Source organism: Dioscorea cayenensis, chromosome 20 (assembly GCF_009730915.1).
Source record: "Dioscorea cayenensis subsp. rotundata cultivar TDr96_F1 chromosome 20, TDr96_F1_v2_PseudoChromosome.rev07_lg8_w22 25.fasta, whole genome shotgun sequence".
NCBI classification, from domain to species: Eukaryota; Viridiplantae; Streptophyta; class Magnoliopsida; order Dioscoreales; family Dioscoreaceae; genus Dioscorea; species Dioscorea cayenensis.
This window is the reverse complement of record NC_052490.1, coordinates 12,465,339-12,482,084: the sequence shown is the minus strand read 5'-3', so window position 1 is coordinate 12,482,084 and position 16,746 is coordinate 12,465,339. Positions and strand designations below refer to the sequence as shown.

Genomic DNA, 16,746 nt, shown 5'->3' with positions numbered 1-16,746 from the left:
GATATGATTCTCCCCTTCCTAAGCAAGATGATCTTCCTTGGTGCTAACCCCACTTCACTTGTGCCTCCAACTTGCCCTTGATATCCCTAGATGGTGTGCTTTGAGACCCTAGTTTCTGGACATAAAGCAAATATACCCATAATAGCACCTCAAATGGATAAAATTGTGTTAAAAGACAAATAAATGAATGGAAAGAGGATGAGTGAATATGATATGAAATGTACTCATCAAATTCCCACACACTTGAATGTTTTCTTATCCTCAAGCATTCTCACATCGCTCAATAAAAGAGAAGATGAGTGCATTACTTCTGATCTCAGGAAATTGGCAAATCCTTAAGCATAGAGGGAACAACAAGTGTTAGTTCAAACAAAAATGCTCAATAAAAGACTACATTTTTATATTAAGGACCTTCTGTGTGTGTGTGCAAACCCTATAATGAGTGCCCCAAATTCTTCAGGAGTCAACCTAACACTAATTAACCTTTATTTCAACTAGAACAATGGGTAGTAGCTTCATGCACCCTAAGGGGTAGCCTTCTCTCCCAGTAGGTCATCAAATGTAAACTTGTAATGCCCAAAATTTGACTACTCAAGAGTGTCCTTCACTCCTCTAGGGTGATAGCTCTTTCTACCATATTTTTATACTCAAAATTTCAAAATTGGACTGGTATGGCATTTAAAAAAGGAATCCGACTTCCAGTTTTTTTTAACACTACAATTAACACAAACACTTGGTCTAAGTGAAAGGTTTTCATCCTAGAGCAAGTTGCTCCGCACTTATGGTTTTGATTAAAAATATGAAACATTCAGAAAAGAAAACTCTATATTTTAAAGATAGGAGTACGATTATGATGGGTTTGATTAAATTAAGAGGCATTACGAAATGAAAACATAAGATTATGGGTTTGATTCAAAGATAGTCGAACTTGATAAAAGAAAACATAGGATTCTATTTTTGATTAAAAAATAGTTGACATTAATAAAAGAAAACAAAGGATTTTGGTTTTGATTGAAAGATAGGAGACATTAATATACGAAAACATAGAACTTGGGTTTTGATTCAAAAATAGTAGACATTCAAAAAGAGAACATATGTTAGGGTTTTGTTTCAAAACTAATAAATAGGTTACATTTACAAAACAAAATATAGGATTAGGGTTTTGATTAAAAAAAATAGTGGCCATTTTGAAAAAAAATATTGGATTAGGGTTTTTGAGTAAAAAATAATTGGCATTCACAAAAAAAATTTAGGATTAGGGTTATGATTATAAAATATGAGACATTAAGAAAATAAAACTTTAGTTTTGAAAGATAGGATTAGGGTTTTGATTGAAAACTAATAAATAGGAGACATTAAGAATAGAAAACGACGGATTCGGGTTTTGTTTCAAAGACAGAAGACATTTTGAAAAGAAAACATAGGATTAGGCTTCTGATTCAAACATAGCAGGCATTCCAAGAAGAAAACGTAGGATTAGGTTTTGATTCAAAAATAGGAGATACTACTATAAGAAAAAATAGGATTAGGGTTTTAATTAAAAAATAGTAGACTTCCCCAAAAGAAAACATAAGTTTGCCTTTTGATAAATAATTGTAGACATTCTAAAAATATAGGAGGCATTCCAAAAAGTTACAATTAGGGTTTCAGAATGTCCCCTAATCCAAATAGAAAACGTAGGATTCGAGCTTTGATTGAAAAAGATAAGATAATTTGAAAAGAAAACATAGGCAGAGACTTCCAAAACAAAAGATAGGATTAGGTTTTTGATTTTAAAAAATGAGACATGAAAAAAGAAAACATAGGATTAGGGTTTTGATATTCAAAACCGATAAATAGGTGATATTAAAAAAACATAGGATTCCAATTTTTATTGAAAGACAGGAGACATTCCAAAAAAAAAACATAGGAACATGATTTTGATTCAAATATAGTAGGCATTCAGAAAAGAAAACATTAGATTAGGATTTTCATTATAAAAAAAATGGGGGACATTACTATAATAAAACATAGAATTAGGTTTTTGAGTAAAAAATAGTAGTCATTACGAAAAGAAAACATAGGATTAGTATTTTGATTAAAAAATAAGAGGCATTACAAAAAAAATCATATTAAGGCTTTGATTAAAAAATACTAGACACTAAGAAAAAAACATAGGATTCATGTTTTGATTCAAAAATAGTAGACATTAACAAAAGAAAACATAGGATTTGGGTTTTGATTGAAAGATCAGAGATATTACTATAACAAAATATAAGATTATGGTTTCTATTAAAAACAGTGGACATTCTGAAAATAAAACATAGGTTAGCATTTTGATTCAAAACTGATAATTAGGGCACATTTCCAAAATCAAAGATAGGATTAGAGTTTTGATTAAAAAAAATAGGGCCCATTTGAAAAAGAAAATATAGGATTAGGGTTTTGATTAAAATATAGTAGGCATTCTAAAAAAAACATAGGATCAGGGTTTTGATTGAAAAATAGGAGACATTATGAAAAAAAAGAATCAATTACTTCAAGAAATGTTTGGGTGATCCTCCACCCTGGATTGTAGGTGTTGCTATATGGATTCCGTTGGCCTCTCATTGCGTTACCCACAAAATCCACTTGTTCCACTGAGGATGTACCACCAATAGAAATCGGGCAATCATATGGAACATGTCCTCCCCCACACCCAGTGCAACTCGTCATAGCTTCCACTCTAAGAGAAGTTAGAGTGTCTATCTTCTTGTTCAATGACTCAACCTGGGCCTCCAATGAGGTAACTGTATCAATCTCATGAAGTCTGGCTACCTTCTTTCTGTCCCTAGCATTCCACTGATAACTGTTCATAGCTATTTCTTCAATGAGATGTCAGGTTTCTTCAGGGGTTTTGCTCCCAAATGTACTTCCTGCTACAGCATCAAATAACTGCTTTGTGCCTGTGTTCAAACCATTATAGAAAGTATGAATGATCTTCCACTCGGGGAACCCATGTTGAGAACATTTCCATGGGAACTCCTTGAACCTATCCTGTATCTCAAATAGAGACTCCAATACCGTTTGCACAAAAGAGGATATTTTATTCCTAAGCTTCACAGATTTTCTAGAAGGAAAATATCGGGCAAGAAAATCTTCTACCATCTCCACCCATGTAGTGATTGATGCTCTAGGTAATGAATGTAGCCATTGCTTGATGGCATCATTCATGCCACCATTAATCTTCAGCATGTCACACACTTCCATGAAGTTCTCAATGTGATTGTTTGTATCCTCATCGGCCAAACCATTAAACTGTGCAGACTGCTGTAACATCTGGATGAAGCTTGGCTTGAGCTCCAAATTTTGAGCCATTATCAGTGGCTACAAAATACTAGATTGTGTGCCAAGAACTTCGCGTTTGTTATAATCTGATAGTGTCCTCTGCTACTCATTCTGTCCTGCCATATTATCTGACCCTTCATCTTCTATCTCAACTTGATTCGACTGTTCTTGTACAGGTTCTTTTCCCCTTCTACAAAGTGTTCGTTCAAGTTTAGGATCACCTTCAACCAATGTCGAAGGGTTCCCTCAAATCATAACCTGGAGCTGCAACTAAAGAAGTAAAGACAAATCATAACGATGGAAGAATAAGAAAGTATGAAATATAACAAATGATGAATAGCTAAAATAGCTAAGTGCAAAGTGTTTCCAAAACACCTATTCCCGGATAACGATGCCAAAAACTTGACACATCCCTTGCATGTGTACTGCAAGTGCACGGGTTGTCGAAGTAATAATTACACTAGTGCGTGGGTAGTCGTATCTACAGGGAATAGTGATCAGAAACACTATAATTGTTATATAACTAGAATGACGATGATTCGAAGGTGGTGTGAACAATATCAATGTGAAAAAGAAATAAAGAAAACACGAAAGAGAGATGCAATAAAATGAGAAGAAAGGCAATCGATAGAAAGTGGGGCACCCGGACATTGCTCACCCTAGGACTTTTGCTTCAAGTGTAAGACCAATCATTATGTCTCCAAACTAATATCTAATAAGTTGTGGAAATCCTTAAACACACGATCCCAAACCTAAGGTCAACCATGACTAACCCTACACTATGCCCCGGTGAAAAAATCATTCAATCTTAGCACCTCACACTGTGCAAGGCTGCTTAAAGTTCTAAGGACTCTAAGTGATAAACCCTATTCACTACTCTGGATCTAACCCTTTGGTCTAGGCGAAAGACTCCTAGTCTCAATTAAGCCCTAGCACTAAGAATTACTACAACGCTTCTATCCGTCGCTTACACAACTAAGCCCGAGTGGAGTTCCTCTCTTAGCACTTCAGTCTATTGTTACTGCAAAGAAATTTTGGAACACGAAGGTAGGATAAATCACACCGGAAAGAAAATGGGATGTTCCTCTACCTCTAAAATCACCCTCTTAACCCTCTCCAATCTAGCTTTATCTAGCCCTCATGGTGTGTCACTCATCCACAAGGATTACCAAGATGGATTCTAAACCCTAGTGTCACTCTAAGGGAAAATCACTTCAAGAAGCATTCAAGATTGGAACTCAATTAGAACATCAATTATAAAAACATAATAAAAGGGCAATGGAACAAAATCATCCTTGGGTTTACAAGTCCAAGCACCACTAGGGGTTTAGCTCTCCATGGGGCAAGATACAATCAATAATGAAATCAAAAGTAAAAATATGCAATCCATAAGTAAAACCCCCTTGCAATCCGTATCGATGGTCTTATGGAGTAGCCTCATCTTCTCCAAAGGTTCCCCCGTCAAGCCTTGGGCACACCTCGCTGTATTGATGCTGGCCAAAGCTCCCCCAACAACTATCTTCCGAAGGAATGCGATGTTGAAGGTTATAGAACCACTCCAAAAGCCTTACCAAAGCCTCTCCGAACCCTAGTTGTGAGCGCCTCCAAAAATGAGACAAAGATGGGCAAAAGATCTCTCAAACGGCAGAAATCATGACTTAAATAGGGCTGGAATCTGGCATCCACACGGGCGTGTGGAATTTCCACACGCCCATGTGAATCTCTAGGAAATGTGTTTTCTGCGATCTATGAACAATAACTGCTACAGTGATTTACTACAGTGATTTCCTACAGCAAACTACTACACTACTTCGCTAAAATGCTCTCAAATCCACACTTTTCATCGAGGCCACATGAATGGGCACACATCCATGCGGTAGATCAAGTTGCATCTTCAATAACAATCACATTGATGAAAATATTGCTAGCTTTGCACAAGTCAGAACACGCGAATATGACTGTCTTTGTGCCCCTCCAAACCTTGTATTTGCTTGAGCACAATGGAGGTTGGCAAACATTCACATGTCTTTGAGCACAACTTGTGTCGTCGCGTTTGTTCACTCCAAGATTTCATCAACAAGGTGCATCCATGGTCTACTTTTGGCTCCTTTCTTCCACTATTGTCTCCACAACCCTATATGCACAAAAGAACACAAATACACATATATGAGCGATAAAATCTGAGAAAAGTAATGCTCAATGTAAGAAAAGAATACTTCATATTACTAGTACACAAGCACTTATCTCTAATCCTAAGTTTTCTTTTGGTCATGTCTCCTATTTTTTAATCAAAACACTAATTATTTTTTCTTTTCAGAATGTCCCCTACTTTGTAATCAAAACACTAATCCTATGTTTTCTTTTGGAAATGTCTGCTATTTTTGAATCAAAACCCTAGTCCTATGTTTTTCTTTTTCGAAATGTCCCTTATTTATTGGTTTTTAATCAAAACCATAATCTTAAGTTTTTCTTATAGTAATGTCTCCTATTTTTTTCAGTCAAAATGCTAAGCCTATGTTTTTCTTTTTTTAAAATGCATGCTATTTTTTAATAAAAACCATAATCCTATGTTTTCTATATGTAATGCCTACTATATTTGAATGAAAACCCTAATCCTATGTTTTCTTTTCCGAATGTCTCCTATTTTTGCAAACAAAAACCCGAATCCTAAGTTTTTCTTTTTCTTATGTCTCCTATTTATCGCTTTTTTTAATCAAAAACCCTAATCTGATGTTTTTCATATAATAATGTTTTTTTTATTTTCAATCAAAGCCCTAATCCTATGTTTTTCTTTTCATAATTCCTACTATATTTGAATCAAAATACTATATTTGAATAAAAAATGTCCTTTATTTTTTAGTTTTGATTAAAAACTAAAAATAGTTGAGAATTCCAAACCAAAAGAATAATGGCTCCTATTAGGATTAGTGTTTCTATTAAAAACTAGTAGATATTCCAAAAAAAACACATAACATTACTGATAAATTAGAGACATTAAGAAAATATTCCTATTATTTAAAAAAAAAAAAGGAGACATTACTATAAGAAAAAAGAAAACATAGGTTACGGTTTGGATTCAAAACTATTAAGTAGTACACATTCCGAAAAGAAACAATATGAGACATTCCGAAAAGAAAATATCGGATTAGGGTTTTGATTAAAAATAATAGAGATTTTCAAAACAAAGATAGAATTTTGGTTTTTATTAAAAAAATGATACATTTTGAAAAGTAAACAAAGGATTAGGATTTTGATTCCAAAATAGTAGGGTTTTCTTAGGGCTTTGATTTGGAAATGTCCTAATCCTATGTTTCTCTTTTTGGGATGCCTTCTATTTTTTTGAATAAAACCTCTAATCATAAAATTTCATTTAGGAATGTATCATATTTTTCAATCAAAACTCTAATCTTATGTTTTCCTTTGCAATGCCCTCTATTTTTTAATAAAAAAAGTCGAATCCTATATTTTTCTTAATGTCTCCTATTTATTGGTTTTGAATCAAAACCCTTATCTATGTTTTCTTTTGAGAATGTCTCCAATTTTTCAATAAAAAAACCTAATACTTTCTTTTGAAATGTCCGCTATTTTTTTAATCAAAACCTTAATCCTATGTTTGCTTATAGTAATGTCTCCTATTTTTTTCATTCAAAAACCCTAATCCCGTGTTTTTTTCTCGAAAATGTCTCATATTTTTTCAATCAATACCATAATCCTAATCCTATGTTTTCTTTCCAAAATATCTCATATTTTTCAATCAAAACCCCAATCCTATGTTTCCTTTCCAAAATGTCTACTATTTTTGAATTAAAACCCCAATGTTATATTTTCTTATAGTAATGTCTCTTATTTTTCACTCAAAACCCTAATTCTATGTTTTCTTATAGTAATGTATCATATTTTTTTATTATATTTCTTTTTTCTAATTATTATTATTATTATTATTATTATTATTATTATTATTATTATTATTATCATTATTATTATTATTTATGATTTTCTTATTTTTTATTATTCTTCCTCTTCTTCTTCTTTTTCTTATTTATGTATTATTAATTATCTTTCTTATTTTTTATTATATATCTTCTTCTTTTTTTTATTATATTTATGCTTCTTTATTATATTTCTTCTTATTCTTCCTCTTATTAATTGTTTTTCATATTTATTATTATTATTATTATTATTATTATTATTATTATTATTTGCTTCTTCTTCTGTTCTTATATATATATATATATATATTATTCTCCTTATTTATTTATAATTTTTCTTATTTTTTATTATACTTCCTCGTCTTTTTCTTATTTATTTATTGATTATTAATTTTTTTTATTATATCTCTTATTATTATTATTATTATTATTATTATTATTATTACTTTTTATTATATATTCTCTTATTCTTCTTATTCTTATTTATTTATTAGTCTTCCTTTTTCTTCTTCTTCTACTACTTCTTATTATTATTATTATTATTATTATTATTATTGTTATTATTAATTTTTTCATATTTTTTATTATATTTCTTATTATTCTTCCTCTTCTTCTTATTTATTTATTATTTTTCTTATTTTTCTATTATATTTATTCTTCTTTTTTTTTATTTTTCAGCTTCCTATTATTATTATTTATATATTATTCTTTGTCTTTTTCTTGTTCTTCTTATTATTTATTTATTTATTTATTTATTTATATATTATTATTATTATTAGGTAGAATTGCCAAAACAAACCCCCAACTTTTGCCATATTGCCCAAAAAAACCCCCATAGTTTTGCAATCCCAAAAACCCCTTTCCTTTTACACTCCATGATTTTCAAACACCCCAAAGTACGTAACGGCATTAAACGGAGTGTTTTTTAAATTTTATGGACGAAAATGCCCTTGCACGGAAGTCGTGGTCGCACCCATTTTCGCGGTGTGAGAGGAAGTGGGTGGGTTTTTTTCTTAGGGCTACTGACTGCTTGTCTTCTCTCAACTCGCGTCTCCGCCTCTTCCCTTTCCACCGGCGTCTCGAAGGAGAAGTCCGCAGCAAGTATTCGGCATTTCATCCCTTTGCGTCTAAAGTATTGATTATGGTTTTTTTGTTAACTATTACATTACGAAGAGACATTTTTTTCGGTTTTTGTTTTTGTGATTTTTGTTTTTCTTGGAAGACATTGAAAGCTCGCATGGGGATTTATTGGGTGGGGTTTTTGTTAGTCGCAGGGAGATCTCTCGGCTAGGGTTTTTGTTTTGTTTTACATTTTCGTCTGTGTACACGATCAAAATGGTTTTTCGATTGTTGTGATTTGTGTAATGTTTATAATCTACGTTTACCCTTTCAGTTGATATGTTCGCAGTTGTAAAAATGAGGTCTACGTTTAAATAATGAGCTTTTACCATTTAAGTTTTGTCGTCTCCGTTTAACTATTTGTATCTCTGTTTAATAATATAGGTCTCTGTTTAACAAATGATATCAATGTTTAATAATTGAGAGTTTACCATTTAACAACTTATATTTCCGCTTATCAATTTGTGAATACTGATGTCTGAATGTGCTCTTATTGTCGCAGGCTTATGATTTTGGCGATCAATCTAGTTAATGGGCGATGCTACATGACACCGGTAGTGGAGATCGTGGCTGAATTGAAAGTTCACATGATCCCTCGACACTGGGAGATCATCTGAAGGACACCGTTCCCAGCATTTACTGAGTTGGAAGCTGTATTCCAAGAGCGGGCCCTTCTTGATTCTCTATTGCAAAGGTACGATAGCCGCACCAATAAATTCAGGATCGGGGAAAGCATGCTGACTTTCAGGCCTGAAGATGTGGCCCTCGTTCTTGGTCTGTGTTGCGATGGAGACGCAGTCGTGTTTCAGAAGAAAAAAACATGCTCAGCTTTCGAAGAGAGGTATTTATCGAAAACGTACAAGAGACACAGAGACTCCATCAGGAGCACTCTTAAGCAACTCATTCGTCAGAGGGAAGAAGAAGAAAATTTTGCCAAATTATTGATGGTGTACCTCCTGGGTACAATCCTCTTCCCAAATATGTCCTGCTCGATTCCTAACTGGATCATTGATTATGTCGATGATCTACCTGCCATGGGGTGATACGCATGGGTGCAGGCGACGCACAAGTGGCTTATGGAGGACATTCCACAAGCCCCCACTCGAGTGCAATCTAGATGCGCGGGGAAGAAGACCAACACAGGGTATGTTAAGGGTTGCATGGTCGCGCTTAACATCTGGTTTTACGAGCTCACCGGAACTAGAAAGAAAGTCCGTTTCTGTAAGATCCCAAGGATGCTGTGCTACGGTGAAAATACTTACCGGAAGCAAGCGACGATAGAAACGAGTTTGTCATCTCTCGAAGGAAAAGAGGTAATAATTCAAAAACAATGTGTTTAACCGTAGACGTTAATGTTCAAAAATATTATTTACCGTTTAACTTTGTTCATCTACCATTTAAACCATTTCTTTAATGTTTAAATATTTTGTTCTCTGTTTAACATAATACGCTATAATGTTTAAATATATAAGTTATATGTTTAAATCTAGTTTTTATTGTTTAAATTGAATGATTTTGCTAAGATTGTTTGGTTTACACATGTTAGTTTCCTGAGCTGGTTCCGGCGAATGCTGATGAAAAAATATTTGTTCGGGCCAACCGTCGGTTTGATGCTATTGCTCCAGAACCGCTTGCTCGAAGGCAAGATGAGAGGGCAACCTCTTCCGTGCGCGCTCGACGCCGTTCTCCTACTTCCAGCCCAAAACGCGCACGCATTCCTTGAGGCCGGAGAAGCCCTCACCTACCCCGCTCGACCGTGGGCACTCGACGGTGGCGGCGCCCCGTCCCGCACTAGGCAAGGATGTCCTTGCAACTCTTCTACAAGCTTGCTAGATTTTGATGACCGAGTTCCCTCGGCTTGTCGCTCGGGTTGAGGCATTGGAAGGCCGGTCACACTCACAATCGACTGTGCCTTCCCTCCAAACAAATAAAGCACCCGGGATGGACGCGCCGTCTGAATTTGACAACGAGGACATCATCAGGGTGGCCATTCGAAGGCAGCCTCATTCGAAGAGGCTTGCAAAAAAAAGGAAAACAATAATGGCTCTGTCTCCACCGATGGCTGATGATGAAACAATAGCAGCACCATCGGCGGCTGATGGTGTTACCATTGATGACATGCCTGTCACGGTGGAGGAGATCGCAGATGATGCTGAGATTGTCGTGGTGGATAAGATCGTTGACTCTGTTGTTAACGACAGCATGAACCCGGTGGAACCGGCATCTGACAGTGCGGCATCAAAGATGGACACAATCCATGAAGAACAACAACCAGCCAACGTTGTCTCTGTCATTGATGCTGTTGTTGTGGCCACAGTTGAGAAGGTCGTTGACTCTATCCTCAACGAACTCACGGTGGAACAAACGGGCGACTGTGCCGCATCGAAGGCAGACACAATCGCACTGCAACAAGAAGCATGTAAGGAAGTGTCTCTCGTTCATGCTGTCGTCGTGCCCCCATCGAAGGAAGGGAATGCCGCCGAAATGGAGACGAGAGAGAAGAACAATGCCAATAAAAAATTAGAAGAAGTTTGGAAAGTGTTCATTCTGAAGAAGAAAAATTACGTTGGCCAATCGCGCCTCAACAAGTACTAGCAAGAGTTGATAAGGATCTTCCTCAACTGCCCTATGGACAAGTAAGTTTGAAGTTTTTATGGTATTGTTTAAACTATTATATGTTACCATTTAAGTAAGAGCGTTAACGTCTAACCATCACAGATAGCATTTAAACTATTACATGTTACCCTTTAAGTATTACAGTTAACATTCAAACATTCAATATAGCATTTAAATAAATATATGTTAACCTTTAACTATTATACGTTACCATTTAATTTATATCGTTAACATTTAAATATTTTACATAGAATTTTAAATCTTGTTGTATCAGTTAAATATTTACAATATTGTTTACGTATCTATGTTCCGTTTAACCATAGCACTGTCGTGTGGAAGAATGACTCCGTCAGTACCACACGGTCCAATCTATTCGACTTGCTTGAGGAGAAGGAGATGGTTGTAGATGATGTGATGGACGCTTTCATATGTATATTGCAAAAGTCGATGAGCGTAGTGCCATATCGTTATAAGAAGCGTGACTCCATCACACGACCACTGGCGCGGTTCATGTCAAAGCAGGGTGACGACGCACATGAATCCACTATGGCTATTAATTGAGATGCCGCGCGCAACTTGCATGAAGTTGATATTGTCATCCTCCAGATAATTATGAGTGGCCACTTCCATGTCGTCGTCCTTGACAATGACAAACAAGAATACATGCATTATTCTTCATGCCAAAGCGAGGAATATGATAAAACCGCGCTAAAAATGGTAAGTGCTTTAATAATTTGTGTTTGAGTAATAGTGTTCAGTAAATAATCGGCATTCTAATATCAACTTGTATACCTCGACTGTGGAACCTATTCGACCTTTGTATCGACATGGAGTTGGGCGAGTCGGCGACCGCAAAGTTCCCGCTTGTTCACGACATTGAAACCCCACGATAAAAAAAAAAGAATTATCGACTGCAGCGTCTATATCATGCAGTTTATCGAGCAGTTACTCGCCGATGAGAAGCTATGGCTACTACAGACGGACGCCCCTTATCTGCGATTAAAGTATGTTTCCCGCATACTTAGGGAGGGGAAGGCAGCTGGCATCACTGCCAAAGGGGAGTGTTCGCAAGCGGGTTCATAGTCATTATATACGTTCTTTAGTTTCAAATGTAAACCAGTTTAAATTCAATTCATTTTTTCTGAACAACATGACAAATTTTGTCAATATAAATTTACATGTATCTATATTTATATACTTGACTCTTTCTTTAACAATCCAGTTTCATTGTTTAACTTGAACTTTCATTGTTTAATTATAAGTTTCATTGTTTAATTATCAATGTCATTGTTTAAATATCCATGTTACAGTTTAAGATGAGCTAGTCACTTGTGAAAATAACTATCGACCTTTTAAACTAACAACGTCTCTACTTAAATATATGTGTTAACTGTAAGAATAATGTTTTCTCTGTTTAAAAATGAAAAGTTGGCACACAAGTAACTTTGTTTCTATATAAAAATCAGCTGTTTTACAATGAAATGTACTTAAAATACAAATCTCTGATAGAAATAGAATGTTCACGTAAGACAATACAATACAACATTCATTTTCTTATTAAATATCAACGTAATTACAATGGCATATACAAATCTCTGAAAAAAAATAGAATGTTCACATTAGGCAATACAAAAAAATGCTTTTGTTTTAAGCTTTAAACTCTCCGTTTAACATGACGACGTAACCATCACGGACCTCGTAATCGTCCAAGTACACCTTCAAATAGGGTGTCCAGAACACTCGCTCCAGTCAGATCACATTTTCTTCTAGATCAAGTCCTTTTTAAAGGATATCCGATGAGCCTTCTTCTGGTAATCATCCACAATCAACTTGTAAGTGAAACCTTCTTTTCTTGACAAAGTCGAAACATACTTCCTTCATTTCTTACCCATAGAGCAAGAAGGCGAGTATTTCGACTTGGCCAAGAAAAAGCAAGTTTTCACCTACAGGTTGTTTATGGATGATGTACCAGAGGAAAACAATCATGACACATCACCGTAAAAGTCTGCGATCTATGTGGTTTGAAATGGAGCGAAAGTCTGAACACCAAGTCTTCCACTCGACAAGGATGACCATCACACAAGAAGAAGAGGAAGGAGAGTGGTTGTATGTTCATTGAAATGGTTCTTCCTTCCCATTTATCTTCGTGAAATCAACACTGCTTGCTGCTTTGGCTTCCGATTTTAATGAAGGCGGGAGTGCAAGCGCTTGGGGAATCGGCGTGTATTAATTACACTTTCGGGACCAAAAGGCAGCAGTCACGTTGTATATTTTAAGCGGATTAAAATGTATTTTAAACAATAAATTAAAAAGTTAAACAGAGAAGCAAATATTGAAACTGTAATAGATATACTTAAATATAAAGTTCAATATTTAAACAATAATAAGAAGTATATACACAATACATAATGCCTTCTCGGCAGCAGATTCATTGCACGATCTGCGATTATGACGAGCGTGGCAATGGTTACAAAGGCACCTCACCGGACCTCGAGATGCTTACGACTCGATCCTCTTTCATCTAGGGCACGCACAGGTTTGCCTTCTAAATGCATGATTTTTAGATCAAGTAAATCACGCGGGTGATGCATAAACAACTAGTCAGCATTGCAAGCCCTCTTGAACCCCACAATACACGCACTGAAAGAAAAGAATGCACGCTTAAACACCAAATGAGAAGAAGAAAAAGAAGAACAAGAACAAGAATAAAGAACAACAAGATATGAGCCTTCTAAACTTTGTTTTGAGAAAAAGCAAGCGTGAGGCATTGCAAAACTATGAATAAATTTCGAGCATGATATGATTGGGCAGCCATTTTCCCTCCTTTTAGCAAGGGCAAAAATGGAATTTCATATCATAAATCTACTTCCACTTACCGGTGGGGGGTTAAAGGGAATGTAAAATATAACGGAGGGTTGTCCGGGGTGTGTAAAAGTTGGAGGGGGTTTTTGGGAAGTTTTAAAAATTACGATGGGTGAACAGTAATTTTCCCTTATTATTATTATTATTATTATTATTATTATTTTCTTCTTTTTTTTCTTTATACTATTAATTATTACTTTTCATTTTTTAATATATTTCTTCTTATTATTATTCTTATTTATTTATTATTATTATTGTTAATTATTTTTCATATTTTTTAACATATCTCTTCTTTCTTCTATTTCTTCTTATTCTTCCTCTTCTTCTTCATCTTTTTATTTTTCATATATTTATCATTTATTATTATTATTATTAATTTTTCTTATTTATTTATTATTTTTCCTCTTCTTCTTTTTCTTGTTCTTCTTCTTATTTATTTATAAATTTATTATTTATTTATTATTATTTTTTGTTATTCTTATTTGTTTATAATTTATCCTATTTTTTTATTATACTTCCCCTTCTTGTTCTTTTTCTAATTTATTTAATATTAATTATTTTCTTCTTCTTCTTGTTATTTACACTACAAGAAAAGCAGTCCCCTACCGAAAGCGGAAATTTTTTGTCGGTAATAGTAGACATTTTGTCGAGTATATATCATTACCAACGGAAAATTGGTCGGAAATAATCCATCACTAAATCTCATATCGGTAATGCTCTTCGTCGGTAATAATAAATTACATCGGTAAAAATAAATAATTACCGGCGAGAACTATGTGATGAGTAATGATTAAATTTCCGTTGGTAATAATTATTTAAATATAAAAAATTTAATTAATTTTTTGTCGAGTGTTTGTTCGTCACTAATGGAATGTATTTGTCGGTAAAAAATATTGTTTCCGTCAGTGAAAAATATTAAGTTATGATAATTCCGTCAGTAAAAGGTAAATTTCTATCGGTAAAAAGGTATTGTTTTCGTCGCTAAAAATAATGTTACAATGAAGAATATGTCGGTGAAGAAAGCTTTTCTATCGGAAGAAAGTTTTTCGATTAGTATATTAATTTAATACTATTTGTCTGTAAAAATTATAGTTCCGTCGGAGCAAATATTGTTATTAGTCGGTGAAGTATAATATCATTACTATAATTTGTTATCGTATTGTTTCGTCGGTAATAAATATTAAAATTTAGGAATTCCGTCGGTAAATGTATTTTATATTCACCAAAAATTAATTGCTCCGTCGGTAATAATTGTGATTTCGTGGTAAATGACATACTTTCCGTTGAGAATACTATTATTAATTCATTATACATACATATTTTTGCACATTAAACTATATATTGCACATAATATAAACATAATATCATATCCATTTAACTATCCTACAAACCATAATACAATCACTTGTTCACAACAACACATAAATTCATACTACAATCCAACAACACATGTAAAGTATATGAAGTTAAAGTTGCAAGCAATCACCAAAAATGTGAAAATAGTTTTAAAAGTACTCCAACAAAACAAATGTTAACAACACCTTTTTGAAAGCCATCTCCATCTACCTATGCATCTTCTCCACCATCTCCGGTAGTGGCATCCCTTGAATTAATTCTGATTGGCTTGCTTTGCAGAGAATAATGTTGGATGACGCATTCCACCAACTCCAAGATTTTGTCAATTTACTTTGTAACTATCGCTTGACCTTAATGAATGTCGAGCTGCCATACTTTCCTAAATTCTCCAGCTTTTCTCCATAGAGTTGATGGGTTTGTAGCATAGATTTCATTTGTTTGCAAAAGTTGATAGGTTGAAGGTCCACCTGTTGGTCGAGATTAGATGTGGAAGGACAACGTGGTCTGCCGCGCTAAAACAAAGCGTCTCACAGGTCACCACCTTGCTCCCAAAACCATATACACGCAGCCTCGTGACTTTCAGTCCCCAATTGCGTCGCCATACCACGACTGACCATCGCCGAAACTTGGATTGGATGAGATATCATCACCTATTTGTCGATCAATGAAGCAGTATACTTTTTCCTATAACACGCGTTTAAAGTAAATATTAACATTTATAACTCCTTTACAATAAAAATGAATGATAAAAAGGAAAACTCATTAACTGGCATGGCTATCATACGATAACATCTAATACACTTAAACAATGGTGAGCAAAAATTAACATTATAACCAAGAAAACCCATATATAAAAGCAGCCATTTTCCATCACACTTGTGAGATCAAAGCGTTAATGATGGCAATTAAAAATGAAAATGACTCAAATTCCCTTACATTAACAACTCTTGCCATGTTGTCTATAAATTCTATCACTCTCACGGCTTGGCATGTGTGGCACGAAAATTTACGAGATACTCCTACCTCCTACCTATCTTCTCGTACATGTATTTTAATTTAAGAGAGTGTGGGAGGCCGCTTGAAATAAAACCAAATAAGATTGTTCAGTTATAAGTACTAACAATTTGGCACATGAGCGAGAAAGCACTTCATTTTCGAAAATGACACCCGCAATAGCATAGCACTTCACTTCTAATTTTTCATTTACGGTGCAGCATTTTTGGAGTGATTAATGTACTAACGAGAAAGGAAAGTATACGTGAGGCTTGGTCCTTGTAGGTGAATAGACTAATATTTAAATAATGTCCACTTTCTCAAAGCATCCCGTCCATGTTCTTTGTCATTCGATCACATTTTAGAACTTTATTTTAATTAAACTCAAAATGTGCAAAAGTACTCAAAGGCCCACCAACCAATCCAAACAAACCTTCTTGCACAACAATGGAAAACAAAGAGCAAATATTTTTATTTCAGCTAACGCAGGAAGTAGTAGTATTTTAATTATTTGGTAGCTTTATTAATTAATATTATTGTGTGGCTCCTACTTCTTTTTTATAAT

The 16,746-nt window shown here is 34.4% G+C and overlaps 1 non-coding gene across 1 annotated transcript; it reads left to right on the top strand.

Moving 5' to 3' along the window:
• Positions 1-2,971: 2,971 nt before the first annotated feature.
• Positions 2,972-3,078, top strand: LOC120252348. The gene has a single exon (XR_005533886.1). It is a non-coding gene; the product is annotated as a small nucleolar RNA R71 (small nucleolar RNA).
• Positions 3,079-16,746: the final 13,668 nt, after the last annotated feature.